Here is a 14,867-nt window from a genome sequence, read left to right as displayed (position 1 = left end):
GAGTCCTGTCGTCAGGACCTCCTTGATCGGTCTTCTGCTTCGGTTCCCGGTGAAGGAGGAGCTTCGGGGTGCTGGCTGGGCTGCGCGGACTCCTCTTGGGCTTCGATGATGGATCCCACCGGGTGATCGGGAATGGGGTCACAATGCAGTGAGGCGGAAAGGGTCTCGCCGGGGCACGGAAAGATCCCCAGGGCCGCAAGGCGTGCTGTCGTCGGCAACGGCACTGACCCATGAGCCCACTGCCTCCCTCCTTCCTGGGTGGAGCAGGGGCCTGCCTTCATCTCCAAGGCCCGGGGGCTCCGGCATCCCGACGCGGCTTCCGGCGACACGGGCAAAGACAGACAGAGGCGAGTGCGAGCTGGAGCCCGTGTGACCACACGTGGCACTGACGTCCCCCAAGAGCACATGCAGTGAGCGTGTGTCTTTGAGGCCGTAGGGGGCGACGACGAGACGGACAGTGATGTCCAGGCGTGCGCCCGGGGGCCACTGGAGACCTGCCCCCACAAAGCGGAGGAAAAGCCAAGCGCACCTGCAGACCTGCGAGACAGGGCCTGCGTGCGAGTCCAGGCCACATTCAGGGAGGCCCGCCAGAGGAGCCGAGAGCTTTGGACCGAGTACACCCCACCCCCACGCCGCCACCGCCTAGGTACCCCTGACGCAACCTCCCCTGCACCCAGCCAAAACCCAGTCCCGTTGGCTCCCTGGCATCCGTGGCAGCCAAAAGATTCAGTGCCAGAGGGCGCTTTCCCCAGGAGCGGAGCAACCGGTTGGCCCTCAAGGATCAGACAGGAAGTGCAGGTGGGATGCAACACCGCCTTTCCTGGAAGGCCAATGTGGGGAACGCTGGGCTTGCCTCCCCCTCTTCCTGGACCGAGCGCGCAGCCATCACTTGGGCCATGGAGACCAAGAGAGCTTCCCTGTCCCACACAGGTATGGAAGCCCAGAGCTCCAGGATCACCACACCTGCCCAATCATCCAGAAAGAGGTGTGGAGAGGGAAACGATCATGACACGGAAGCCCACGGGGTTTCTCCCTGATGGACTGGGAAGTCTTCTTTGTTGAAGACATTGAGCCAGACTAAGAAGCCGCCAGGCTTCTCAGAGACGGGGCAGACACAGCAAGAGGGAGGACAGAGCAGAGGCCAGAGCCCAGGCAGGATACGGGGCCATGCCACCACCACGGGCATCCGGGGAGGAGTGTCAAACGGGTGACTCGGCCAGGAAGGCCAGCCTTTGAGTGACAGAGATGCTTGCCCCATCCCCTTGCCGGCTTCCTTCTCCGTCCCTGCGTCGAGCTGTGGCCACATTTCTCGATGAGGGAGAGGGCGAGAGGCGTGAGAACCATCTTCTTGAAGGTCTGCGGGCACCCTCCTGCGGGTGGACAGTGAGCGCCTGGGAGGCCGTTGTCCTCGGTTGGAGAGCGGTCGTCTGCATCTAGCCTAGCAAAGAGGCTGCTCCGGATGGGGAGGGGACGAAAACCCCTGCGGTTCCGACGCAGATGCCCGCGTTGCCCAGGCCTTCACAGACCCCCAAACCGGAACCGCCGGGAAACCGACTGCCAACCGGCCACACGACCCAGGCAGAGACGCGGGGAGAGGCTGACCAGAAGAAAGACCGACCTGCAAGAAACCCACCCTCCGGCGCACAGGGCACATGTGTCCCGAGGCACACGCACACACAGACGGACAGAGATAGAAAGAGAGGGCGACCGGAAGAGCGAGGAGGGAGGGAGGGAGAGAGAGAGAGGGAGATGTAAGAGAGAGACAGAAGTGGGCACACAGACACGCACGCGCGCACGCACGCACACAGACACACACACACAGACACACACACACAGACACACACACACACACACACACACACCCAGGACGCACACAGACATACAGCAGGTAACACCCACCCCCAGGCAGCCCCTGAAGCTGCCGGGTTCTGCTCTCCGCGACTACGAAGCCACCGGTGAGACAGCAGCCCACGGACACCCAGGCAGACCTGTCCTCGACATCACAAGGGCGCCACTGTTGGGGAGACTCACCCGCACACCGTCCGCGCACGCCTGAGGCTGGGATCCCGCGCTGCCTCCCCGGCGATCTGTCTGAGATTTCTTCCTCCTGGGGTTTCTTCCTGCTGGTGGACCCTCCGCGAATCCCGGCCTCCGGAGACCGTCCTGGTAACTGCCCTGGCCAGGACTGGTCTCAGCCCCGACTCTGAGGCACGATCACACAGGGCTCCTACTTCGCCAAGTCTCAGGGACCCATCCCCAGGCAACGGTGGCGGTCACTGTGACCCAAGCGGCGGCTCGGGCCTCGCGCATGCGCACTGGCGAGGCCGACTCACCCGCCCCACTCCCCCCCCCCTTACTGGGCAGAGTCAGGCTGCGGACCCTTTAAAACATGGCGGCGACGCGGCGGCTGTGGGGACTGGGGCGGCGGTGCTGGAGGTTGCGGCGGCGGCTGCGGCGCAGCCCGAGGCGGCGGGTGGGAAGAGGACTACCAGAGGGGCCTGCGGGAGACCCAGGGTCGGACCCACAGGAGTCCTGTCGTCAGGACCTCCTTGATCGGTCTTCTGCTTCGGTTCCCGGTGAAGGAGGAGCTTCGGGGTGCTGGCTGGGCTGCGCGGACTCCTCTTGGGCTTCGATGATGGATCCCACCGGGTGATCGGGAATGGGGTCACAATGCAGTGAGGCGGAAAGGGTCTCGCCGGGGCACGGAAAGATCCCCAGGGCCGCAAGGCGTGCTGTCGTCGGCAACGGCACTGACCCATGAGCCCACTGCCTCCCTCCTTCCTGGGTGGAGCAGGGGCCTGCCTTCATCTCCAAGGCCCGGGGGCTCCGGCATCCCGACGCGGCTTCCGGCGACACGGGCAAAGACAGACAGAGGCGAGTGCGAGCTGGAGCCCGTGTGACCACACGTGGCACTGACGTCCCCCAAGAGCACATGCAGTGAGCGTGTGTCTTTGAGGCCGTAGGGGGCGACGACGAGACGGACAGTGATGTCCAGGCGTGCGCCCGGGGGCCACTGGAGACCTGCCCCCACAAAGCGGAGGAAAAGCCAAGCGCACCTGCAGACCTGCGAGACAGGGCCTGCGCGCGAGTCCAGGCCACATTCAGGGAGGCCCGCCAGAGGAGCCGAGAGCTTTGGACCGAGTACACCCCACCCCCACGCCGCCACCGCCTAGGTACCCCTGACGCAACCTCCCCTGCACCCAGCCAAAACTCAGTCCCGTTGGCTCCCTGACATCCGTGGCAGCCAAAAGATTCAGTGCCAGAGGGCGCTTTCCCCAGGAGCGGAGCAACCGGTTGGCCCTCAAGGATCAGACAGGAAGTGCAGGTGGGATGCAACACCGCCTTTCCTGGAAGGCCAATGTGGGGAACGCTGGGCTTGCCTCCCCCTCTTCCTGGACCGAGCGCGCAGCCATCACTTGGGCCATGGAGACCAAGAGAGCTTCCCTGTCCCACACAGGTATGGAAGCCCAGAGCTCCAGGATCACCACACCTGCCCAATCATCCAGAAAGAGGTGTGGAGAGGGAAACGATCATGACACGGAAGCCCACGGGGTTTCTCCCTGATGGACTGGGAAGTCTTCTTTGTTGAAGACATTGAGCCAGACTAAGAAGCCGCCAGGCTTCTCAGAGACGGGGCAGACACAGCAAGAGGGAGGACAGAGCAGAGGCCAGAGCCCAGGCAGGATACGGGGCCATGCCACCACCACGGGCATCCGGGGAGGAGTGTCAAACGGGTGACTCGGCCAGGAAGGCCAGCCTTTGAGTGACAGAGATGCTTGCCCCATCCCCTTGCCGGCTTCCTTCTCCGTCCCTGCGTCGAGCTGTGGCCACATTTCTCGATGAGGGAGAGGGCGAGAGGCGTGAGAACCATCTTCTTGAAGGTCTGCGGGCACCCTCCTGCGGGTGGACAGTGAGCGCCTGGGAGGCCGTTGTCCTCGGTTGGAGAGCGGTCGTCTGCATCTAGCCTAGCAAAGAGGCTGCTCCGGATGGGGAGGGGACGAAAACCCCTGCGGTTCCGACGCAGATGCCCGCGTTGCCCAGGCCTTCACAGACCCCCAAACCGGAACCGCCGGGAAACCGACTGCCAACCGGCCACACGACCCAGGCAGAGACGCGGGGAGAGGCTGACCAGAAGAAAGACCGACCTGCAAGAAACCCACCCTCCGGCGCACAGGGCACATGTGTCCCGAGGCACACGCACACACAGACGGACAGAGATAGAAAGAGAGGGCGACCGGAAGAGCGAGGAGGGAGGGAGGGAGAGAGAGAGAGGGAGATGTAAGAGAGAGACAGAAGTGGGCACACAGACACGCACGCGCGCACGCACGCACACAGACACACACACACAGACACACACACACAGACACACACACACACACACACACACACCCAGGACGCACACAGACATACAGCAGGTAACACCCACCCCCAGGCAGCCCCTGAAGCTGCCGGGTTCTGCTCTCCGCGACTACGAAGCCACCGGTGAGACAGCAGCCCACGGACACCCAGGCAGACCTGTCCTCGACATCACAAGGGCGCCGCTGTTGGGGAGACTCACCCGCACACCGTCCGCGCACGCCTGAGGCTGGGATCCCGCGCTGCCTCCCCGGCGATCTGTCTGAGATTTCTTCCTCCTGGGGTTTCTTCCTGCTGGTGGACCCTCCGCGAATCCCGGCCTCCGGAGACCGTCCTGGTAACTGCCCTGGCCAGGACTGGTCTCAGCCCCGACTCTGAGGCACGATCACACAGGGCTCCTACTTCGCCAAGTCTCAGGGACCCATCCCCAGGCAACGGTGGCGGTCACTGTGACCCAAGCGGCGGCTCGGGCCTCGCGCATGCGCACTGGCGAGGCCGACTCACCCGCCCCACTCCCCCCCCCCTTACTGGGCAGAGTCAGGCTGCGGACCCTTTAAAACATGGCGGCGACGCGGCGGCTGTGGGGACTGGGGCGGCGGTGCTGGAGGTTGCGGCGCCGGCTGCGGCGCAGCCCGAGGCGGCGGGTGGGAAGAGGACTACCAGAGGGGCCTGCGGGAGACCCAGGGTCGGACCCACAGGAGTCCTGTCGTCAGGACCTCCTTGATCGGTCTTCTGCTTCGGTTCCCGGTGAAGGAGGAGCTTCGGGGTGCTGGCTGGGCTGCGCGGACTCCTCTTGGGCTTCGATGATGGATCCCACCGGGTGATCGGGAATGGGGTCACAATGCAGTGAGGCGGAAAGGGTCTCGCCGGGGCACGGAAAGATCCCCAGGGCCGCAAGGCGTGCTGTCGTCGGCAACGGCACTGACCCATGAGCCCACTGCCTCCCTCCTTCCTGGGTGGAGCAGGGGCCTGCCTTCATCTCCAAGGCCCGGGGGCTCCGGCATCCCGACGCGGCTTCCGGCGACACGGGCAAAGACAGACAGAGGCGAGTGCGAGCTGGAGCCCGTGTGACCACACGTGGCACTGACGTCCCCCAAGAGCACATGCAGTGAGCGTGTGTCTTTGAGGCCGTAGGGGGCGACGACGAGACGGACAGTGATGTCCAGGCGTGCGCCCGGGGGCCACTGGAGACCTGCCCCCACAAAGCGGAGGAAAAGCCAAGCGCACCTGCAGACCTGCGAGACAGGGCCTGCGCGCGAGTCCAGGCCACATTCAGGGAGGCCCGCCAGAGGAGCCGAGAGCTTTGGACCGAGTACACCCCACCCCCACGCCGCCACCGCCTAGGTACCCCTGACGCAACCTCCCCTGCACCCAGCCAAAACTCAGTCCCGTTGGCTCCCTGACATCCGTGGCAGCCAAAAGATTCAGTGCCAGAGGGCGCTTTCCCCAGGAGCGGAGCAACCGGTTGGCCCTCAAGGATCAGACAGGAAGTGCAGGTGGGATGCAACACCGCCTTTCCTGGAAGGCCAATGTGGGGAACGCTGGGCTTGCCTCCCCCTCTTCCTGGACCGAGCGCGCAGCCATCACTTGGGCCATGGAGACCAAGAGAGCTTCCCTGTCCCACACAGGTATGGAAGCCCAGAGCTCCAGGATCACCACACCTGCCCAATCATCCAGAAAGAGGTGTGGAGAGGGAAACGATCATGACACGGAAGCCCACGGGGTTTCTCCCTGATGGACTGGGAAGTCTTCTTTGTTGAAGACATTGAGCCAGACTAAGAAGCCGCCAGGCTTCTCAGAGACGGGGCAGACACAGCAAGAGGGAGGACAGAGCAGAGGCCAGAGCCCAGGCAGGATACGGGGCCATGCCACCACCACGGGCATCCGGGGAGGAGTGTCAAACGGGTGACTCGGCCAGGAAGGCCAGCCTTTGAGTGACAGAGATGCTTGCCCCATCCCCTTGCCGGCTTCCTTCTCCGTCCCTGCGTCGAGCTGTGGCCACATTTCTCGATGAGGGAGAGGGCGAGAGGCGTGAGAACCATCTTCTTGAAGGTCTGCGGGCACCCTCCTGCGGGTGGACAGTGAGCGCCTGGGAGGCCGTTGTCCTCGGTTGGAGAGCGGTCGTCTGCATCTAGCCTAGCAAAGAGGCTGCTCCGGATGGGGAGGGGACGAAAACCCCTGCGGTTCCGACGCAGATGCCCGCGTTGCCCAGGCCTTCACAGACCCCCAAACCGGAACCGCCGGGAAACCGACTGCCAACCGGCCACACGACCCAGGCAGAGACGCGGGGAGAGGCTGACCAGAAGAAAGGCCGACCTGCAAGAAACCCACCCTCCGGCGCACAGGGCACATGTGTCCCGAGGCACACGCACACACAGACGGACAGAGATAGAAAGAGAGGGCGACCGGAAGAGCGAGGAGGGAGGGAGGGAGAGAGAGAGAGGGAGACGTAAGAGAGAGACAGAAGTGGGCACACAGACACGCACGCGCGCACGCACGCACACAGACACACACACACAGACACACACACACACACACACACACACACACACACACCCAGGACGCACACAGACATACAGCAGGTAACACCCACCCCCAGGCAGCCCCTGAAGCTGCCGGGTTCTGCTCTCCGCGACTACGAAGCCACCGGTGAGACAGCAGCCCACGGACACCCAGGCAGACCTGTCCTCGACATCACAAGGGCGCCGCTGTTGGGGAGACTCACCCGCACACCGTCCGCGCACGCCTGAGGCTGGGATCCCGCGCTGCCTCCCCGGCGATCTGTCTGAGATTTCTTCCTCCTGGGGTTTCTTCCTGCTGGTGGACCCTCCGCGAATCCCGGCCTCCGGAGACCGTCCTGGTAACTGCCCTGGCCAGGACTGGTCTCAGCCCCGACTCTGAGGCACGATCACACAGGGCTCCTACTTCGCCAAGTCTCAGGGACCCATCCCCAGGCAACGGTGGCGGTCACTGTGACCCAAGCGGCCGCTCGGGCCTCGCGCATGCGCACTGGCGAGGCCGACTCACCCGCCCCACTCCCCCCCCCCCTTACTGGGCAGAGTCAGGCTGCGGACCCTTTAAAACATGGCGGCGACGCGGCGGCTGCGGGGACTGGGGCGGCGGTGCTGGAGGTTGCGGCGGCGGCTGCGGCGCAGCCCGAGGCGGCGGGTGGGAAGAGGACTACCAGAGGGGCCTGCGGGAGACCCAGGGTCGGACCCACAGGAGTCCTGTCGTCAGGACCTCCTTGATCGGTCTTCTGCTTCGGTTCCCGGTGAAGGAGGAGCTTCGGGGTGCTGGCTGGGCTGCGCGGACTCCTCTTGGGCTTCGATGATGGATCCCACCGGGTGATCGGGAATGGGGTCACAATGCAGTGAGGCGGAAAGGGTCTCGCCGGGGCACGGAAAGATCCCCAGGGCCGCAAGGCGTGCTGTCGTCGGCAACGGCACTGACCCATGAGCCCACTGCCTCCCTCCTTCCTGGGTGGAGCAGGGGCCTGCCTTCATCTCCAAGGCCCGGGGGCTCCGGCATCCCGACGCGGCTTCCGGCGACACGGGCAAAGACAGACAGAGGCGAGTGCGAGCTGGAGCCCGTGTGACCACACGTGGCACTGACGTCCCCCAAGAGCACATGCAGTGAGCGTGTGTCTTTGAGGCCGTAGGGGGCGACGACGAGACGGACAGTGATGTCCAGGCGTGCGCCCGGGGGCCACTGGAGACCTGCCCCCACAAAGCGGAGGAAAAGCCAAGCGCACCTGCAGACCTGCGAGACAGGGCCTGCGCGCGAGTCCAGGCCACATTCAGGGAGGCCCGCCAGAGGAGCCGAGAGCTTTGGACCGAGTACACCCCACCCCCACGCCGCCACCGCCTAGGTACCCCTGACGCAACCTCCCCTGCACCCAGCCAAAACCCAGTCCCGTTGGCTCCCTGGCATCCGTGGCAGCCAAAAGATTCAGTGCCAGAGGGCGCTTTCCCCAGGAGCGGAGCAACCGGTTGGCCCTCAAGGATCAGACAGGAAGTGCAGGTGGGATGCAACACCGCCTTTCCTGGAAGGCCAATGTGGGGAACGCTGGGCTTGCCTCCCCCTCTTCCTGGACCGAGCGCGCAGCCATCACTTGGGCCATGGAGACCAAGAGAGCTTCCCTGTCCCACACAGGTATGGAAGCCCAGAGCTCCAGGATCACCACACCTGCCCAATCATCCAGAAAGAGGTGTGGAGAGGGAAACGATCATGACACGGAAGCCCACGGGGTTTCTCCCTGATGGACTGGGAAGTCTTCTTTGTTGAAGACATTGAGCCAGACTAAGAAGCCGCCAGGCTTCTCAGAGACGGGGCAGACACAGCAAGAGGGAGGACAGAGCAGAGGCCAGAGCCCAGGCAGGATACGGGGCCATGCCACCACCACGGGCATCCGGGGAGGAGTGTCAAACGGGTGACTCGGCCAGGAAGGCCAGCCTTTGAGTGACAGAGATGCTTGCCCCATCCCCTTGCCGGCTTCCTTCTCCGTCCCTGCGTCGAGCTGTGGCCACATTTCTCGATGAGGGAGAGGGCGAGAGGCGTGAGAACCATCTTCTTGAAGGTCTGCGGGCACCCTCCTGCGGGTGGACAGTGAGCGCCTGGGAGGCCGTTGTCCTCGGTTGGAGAGCGGTCGTCTGCATCTAGCCTAGCAAAGAGGCTGCTCCGGATGGGGAGGGGACGAAAACCCCTGCGGTTCCGACGCAGATGCCCGCGTTGCCCAGGCCTTCACAGACCCCCAAACCGGAACCGCCGGGAAACCGACTGCCAACCGGCCACACGACCCAGGCAGAGACGCGGGGAGAGGCTGACCAGAAGAAAGGCCGACCTGCAAGAAACCCACCCTCCGGCGCACAGGGCACATGTGTCCCGAGGCACACGCACACACAGACGGACAGAGATAGAAAGAGAGGGCGACCGGAAGAGCGAGGAGGGAGGGAGGGAGAGAGAGAGAGGGAGATGTAAGAGAGAGACAGAAGTGGGCACACAGACACGCACGCGCGCACGCACGCACACAGACACACACACACAGACACACACACACAGACACACACACACACACACACACACACACACCCAGGACGCACACAGACATACAGCAAGTAACACCCACCCCCAGGCAGCCCCTGAAGCTGCCGGGTTCTGCTCTCCGCGACTACGAAGCCACCGGTGAGACAGCAGCCCACGGACACCCAGGCAGACCTGTCCTCGACATCACAAGGGCGCCACTGTTGGGGAGACTCACCCGCACACCGTCCGCGCACGCCTGAGGCTGGGATCCCGCGCTGCCTCCCCGGCGATCTGTCTGAGATTTCTTCCTCCTGGGGTTTCTTCCTGCTGGTGGACCCTCCGCGAATCCCGGCCTCCGGAGACCGTCCTGGTAACTGCCCTGGCCAGGACTGGTCTCAGCCCCGACTCTGAGGCACGATCACACAGGGCTCCTACTTCGCCAAGTCTCAGGGACCCATCCCCAGGCAACGGTGGCGGTCACTGTGACCCAAGCGGCGGCTCGGGCCTCGCGCATGCGCACTGGCGAGGCCGACTCACCCGCCCCACTCCCCCCCCCCCCTTACTGGGCAGAGTCAGGCTGCGGACCCTTTAAAACATGGCGGCGACGCGGCGGCTGCGGGGACTGGGGCGGCGGTGCTGGAGGTTGCGGCGGCGGCTGCGGCGCAGCCCGAGGCGGCGGGTGGGAAGAGGACTACCAGAGGGGCCTGCGGGAGACCCAGGGTCGGACCCACAGGAGTCCTGTCGTCAGGACCTCCTTGATCGGTCTTCTGCTTCGGTTCCCGGTGAAGGAGGAGCTTCGGGGTGCTGGCTGGGCTGCGCGGACTCCTCTTGGGCTTCGATGATGGATCCCACCGGGTGATCGGGAATGGGGTCACAATGCAGTGAGGCGGAAAGGGTCTCGCCGGGGCACGGAAAGATCCCCAGGGCCGCAAGGCGTGCTGTCGTCGGCAACGGCACTGACCCATGAGCCCACTGCCTCCCTCCTTCCTGGGTGGAGCAGGGGCCTGCCTTCATCTCCAAGGCCCGGGGGCTCCGGCATCCCGACGCGGCTTCCGGCGACACGGGCAAAGACAGACAGAGGCGAGTGCGAGCTGGAGCCCGTGTGACCACACGTGGCACTGACGTCCCCCAAGAGCACATGCAGTGAGCGTGTGTCTTTGAGGCCGTAGGGGGCGACGACGAGACGGACAGTGATGTCCAGGCGTGCGCCCGGGGGCCACTGGAGACCTGCCCCCACAAAGCGGAGGAAAAGCCAAGCGCACCTGCAGACCTGCGAGACAGGGCCTGCGCGCGAGTCCAGGCCACATTCAGGGAGGCCCGCCAGAGGAGCCGAGAGCTTTGGACCGAGTACACCCCACCCCCATGCCGCCACCGCCTAGGTACCCCTGACGCAACCTCCCCTGCACCCAGCCAAAACCCAGTCCCGTTGGCTCCCTGACATCCGTGGCAGCCAAAAGATTCAGTGCCAGAGGGCGCTTTCCCCAGGAGCGGAGCAACCGGTTGGCCCTCAAGGATCAGACAGGAAGTGCAGGTGGGATGCAACACCGCCTTTCCTGGAAGGCCAATGTGGGGAACGCTGGGCTTGCCTCCCCCTCTTCCTGGACCGAGCGCGCAGCCATCACTTGGGCCATGGAGACCAAGAGAGCTTCCCTGTCCCACACAGGTATGGAAGCCCAGAGCTCCAGGATCACCACACCTGCCCAATCATCCAGAAAGAGGTGTGGAGAGGGAAACGATCATGACACGGAAGCCCACGGGGTTTCTCCCTGATGGACTGGGAAGTCTTCTTTGTTGAAGACATTGAGCCAGACTAAGAAGCCGCCAGGCTTCTCAGAGACGGGGCAGACACAGCAAGAGGGAGGACAGAGCAGAGGCCAGAGCCCAGGCAGGATACGGGGCCATGCCACCACCACGGGCATCCGGGGAGGAGTGTCAAACGGGTGACTCGGCCAGGAAGGCCAGCCTTTGAGTGACAGAGATGCTTGCCCCATCCCCTTGCCGGCTTCCTTCTCCGTCCCTGCGTCGAGCTGTGGCCACATTTCTCGATGAGGGAGAGGGCGAGAGGCGTGAGAACCATCTTCTTGAAGGTCTGCGGGCACCCTCCTGCGGGTGGACAGTGAGCGCCTGGGAGGCCGTTGTCCTCGGTTGGAGAGCGGTCGTCTGCATCTAGCCTAGCAAAGAGGCTGCTCCGGATGGGGAGGGGACGAAAACCCCTGCGGTTCCGACGCAGATGCCCGCGTTGCCCAGGCCTTCACAGACCCCCAAACCGGAACCGCCGGGAAACCGACTGCCAACCGGCCACACGACCCAGGCAGAGACGCGGGGAGAGGCTGACCAGAAGAAAGGCCGACCTGCAAGAAACCCACCCTCCGGCGCACAGGGCACATGTGTCCCGAGGCACACGCACACACAGACGGACAGAGATAGAAAGAGAGGGCGACCGGAAGAGCGAGGAGGGAGGGAGGGAGAGAGAGAGAGGGAGATGTAAGAGAGAGACAGAAGTGGGCACACAGACACGCACGCGCGCACGCACGCACACAGACACACACACACAGACACACACACACAGACACACACACACACACACACACACACACACACCCAGGACGCACACAGACATACAGCAAGTAACACCCACCCCCAGGCAGCCCCTGAAGCTGCCGGGTTCTGCTCTCCGCGACTACGAAGCCACCGGTGAGACAGCAGCCCACGGACACCCAGGCAGACCTGTCCTCGACATCACAAGGGCGCCACTGTTGGGGAGACTCACCCGCACACCGTCCGCGCACGCCTGAGGCTGGGATCCCGCGCTGCCTCCCCGGCGATCTGTCTGAGATTTCTTCCTCCTGGGGTTTCTTCCTGCTGGTGGACCCTCCGCGAATCCCGGCCTCCGGAGACCGTCCTGGTAACTGCCCTGGCCAGGACTGGTCTCAGCCCCGACTCTGAGGCACGATCACACAGGGCTCCTACTTCGCCAAGTCTCAGGGACCCATCCCCAGGCAACGGTGGCGGTCACTGTGACCCAAGCGGCGGCTCGGGCCTCGCGCATGCGCACTGGCGAGGCCGACTCACCCGCCCCACTCCCCCCCCCCCTTACTGGGCAGAGTCAGGCTGCGGACCCTTTAAAACATGGCGGCGACGCGGCGGCTGCGGGGACTGGGGCGGCGGTGCTGGAGGTTGCGGCGGCGGCTGCGGCGCAGCCCGAGGCGGCGGGTGGGAAGAGGACTACCAGAGGGGCCTGCGGGAGACCCAGGGTCGGACCCACAGGAGTCCTGTCGTCAGGACCTCCTTGATCGGTCTTCTGCTTCGGTTCCCGGTGAAGGAGGAGCTTCGGGGTGCTGGCTGGGCTGCGCGGACTCCTCTTGGGCTTCGATGATGGATCCCACCGGGTGATCGGGAATGGGGTCACAATGCAGTGAGGCGGAAAGGGTCTCGCCGGGGCACGGAAAGATCCCCAGGGCCGCAAGGCGTGCTGTCGTCGGCAACGGCACTGACCCATGAGCCCACTGCCTCCCTCCTTCCTGGGTGGAGCAGGGGCCTGCCTTCATCTCCAAGGCCCGGGGGCTCCGGCATCCCGACGCGGCTTCCGGCGACACGGGCAAAGACAGACAGAGGCGAGTGCGAGCTGGAGCCCGTGTGACCACACGTGGCACTGACGTCCCCCAAGAGCACATGCAGTGAGCGTGTGTCTTTGAGGCCGTAGGGGGCGACGACGAGACGGACAGTGATGTCCAGGCGTGCGCCCGGGGGCCACTGGAGACCTGCCCCCACAAAGCGGAGGAAAAGCCAAGCGCACCTGCAGACCTGCGAGACAGGGCCTGCGCGCGAGTCCAGGCCACATTCAGGGAGGCCCGCCAGAGGAGCCGAGAGCTTTGGACCGAGTACACCCCACCCCCACGCCGCCACCGCCTAGGTACCCCTGACGCAACCTCCCCTGCACCCAGCCAAAACCCAGTCCCGTTGGCTCCCTGACATCCGTGGCAGCCAAAAGATTCAGTGCCAGAGGGCGCTTTCCCCAGGAGCGGAGCAACCGGTTGGCCCTCAAGGATCAGACAGGAAGTGCAGGTGGGATGCAACACCGCCTTTCCTGGAAGGCCAATGTGGGGAACGCTGGGCTTGCCTCCCCCTCTTCCTGGACCGAGCGCGCAGCCATCACTTGGGCCATGGAGACCAAGAGAGCTTCCCTGTCCCACACAGGTATGGAAGCCCAGAGCTCCAGGATCACCACACCTGCCCAATCATCCAGAAAGAGGTGTGGAGAGGGAAACGATCATGACACGGAAGCCCACGGGGTTTCTCCCTGATGGACTGGGAAGTCTTCTTTGTTGAAGACATTGAGCCAGACTAAGAAGCCGCCAGGCTTCTCAGAGACGGGGCAGACACAGCAAGAGGGAGGACAGAGCAGAGGCCAGAGCCCAGGCAGGATACGGGGCCATGCCACCACCACGGGCATCCGGGGAGGAGTGTCAAACGGGTGACTCGGCCAGGAAGGCCAGCCTTTGAGTGACAGAGATGCTTGCCCCATCCCCTTGCCGGCTTCCTTCTCCGTCCCTGCGTCGAGCTGTGGCCACATTTCTCGATGAGGGAGAGGGCGAGAGGCGTGAGAACCATCTTCTTGAAGGTCTGCGGGCACCCTCCTGCGGGTGGACAGTGAGCGCCTGGGAGGCCGTTGTCCTCGGTTGGAGAGCGGTCGTCTGCATCTAGCCTAGCAAAGAGGCTGCTCCGGATGGGGAGGGGACGAAAACCCCTGCGGTTCCGACGCAGATGCCCGCGTTGCCCAGGCCTTCACAGACCCCCAAACCGGAACCGCCGGGAAACCGACTGCCAACCGGCCACACGACCCAGGCAGAGACGCGGGGAGAGGCTGACCAGAAGAAAGGCCGACCTGCAAGAAACCCACCCTCCGGCGCACAGGGCACATGTGTCCCGAGGCACACGCACACACAGACGGACAGAGATAGAAAGAGAGGGCGACCGGAAGAGCGAGGAGGGAGGGAGGGAGAGAGAGAGAGGGAGATGTAAGAGAGAGACAGAAGTGGGCACACAGACACGCACGCGCGCACGCACGCACACAGACACACACACACAGACACACACACACACACACACACACACACCCAGGACGCACACAGACATACAGCAGGTAACACCCACCCCCAGGCAGCCCCTGAAGCTGCCGGGTTCTGCTCTCCGCGACTACGAAGCCACCGGTGAGACAGCAGCCCACGGACACCCAGGCAGACCTGTCCTCGACATCACAAGGGCGCCGCTGTTGGGGAGACTCACCCGCACACCGTCCGCGCACGCCTGAGGCTGGGATCCCGCGCTGCCTCCCCGGCGATCTGTCTGAGATTTCTTCCTCCTGGGGTTTCTTCCTGCTGGTGGACCCTCCGCGAATCCCGGCCTCCGGAGACCGTCCTGGTAACTGCCCTGGCCAGGACTGGTCTCAGCCCCGACTCTGAGGCACGATCACACAGGGCTCCTACTTC

Source organism: Pan troglodytes, chromosome 3 (assembly GCF_028858775.2).
Source record: "Pan troglodytes isolate AG18354 chromosome 3, NHGRI_mPanTro3-v2.0_pri, whole genome shotgun sequence".
Lineage (NCBI taxonomy): Eukaryota > Metazoa > Chordata > Mammalia > Primates > Hominidae > Pan > Pan troglodytes.
Note: the sequence above shows the minus strand (reverse complement) of the source record.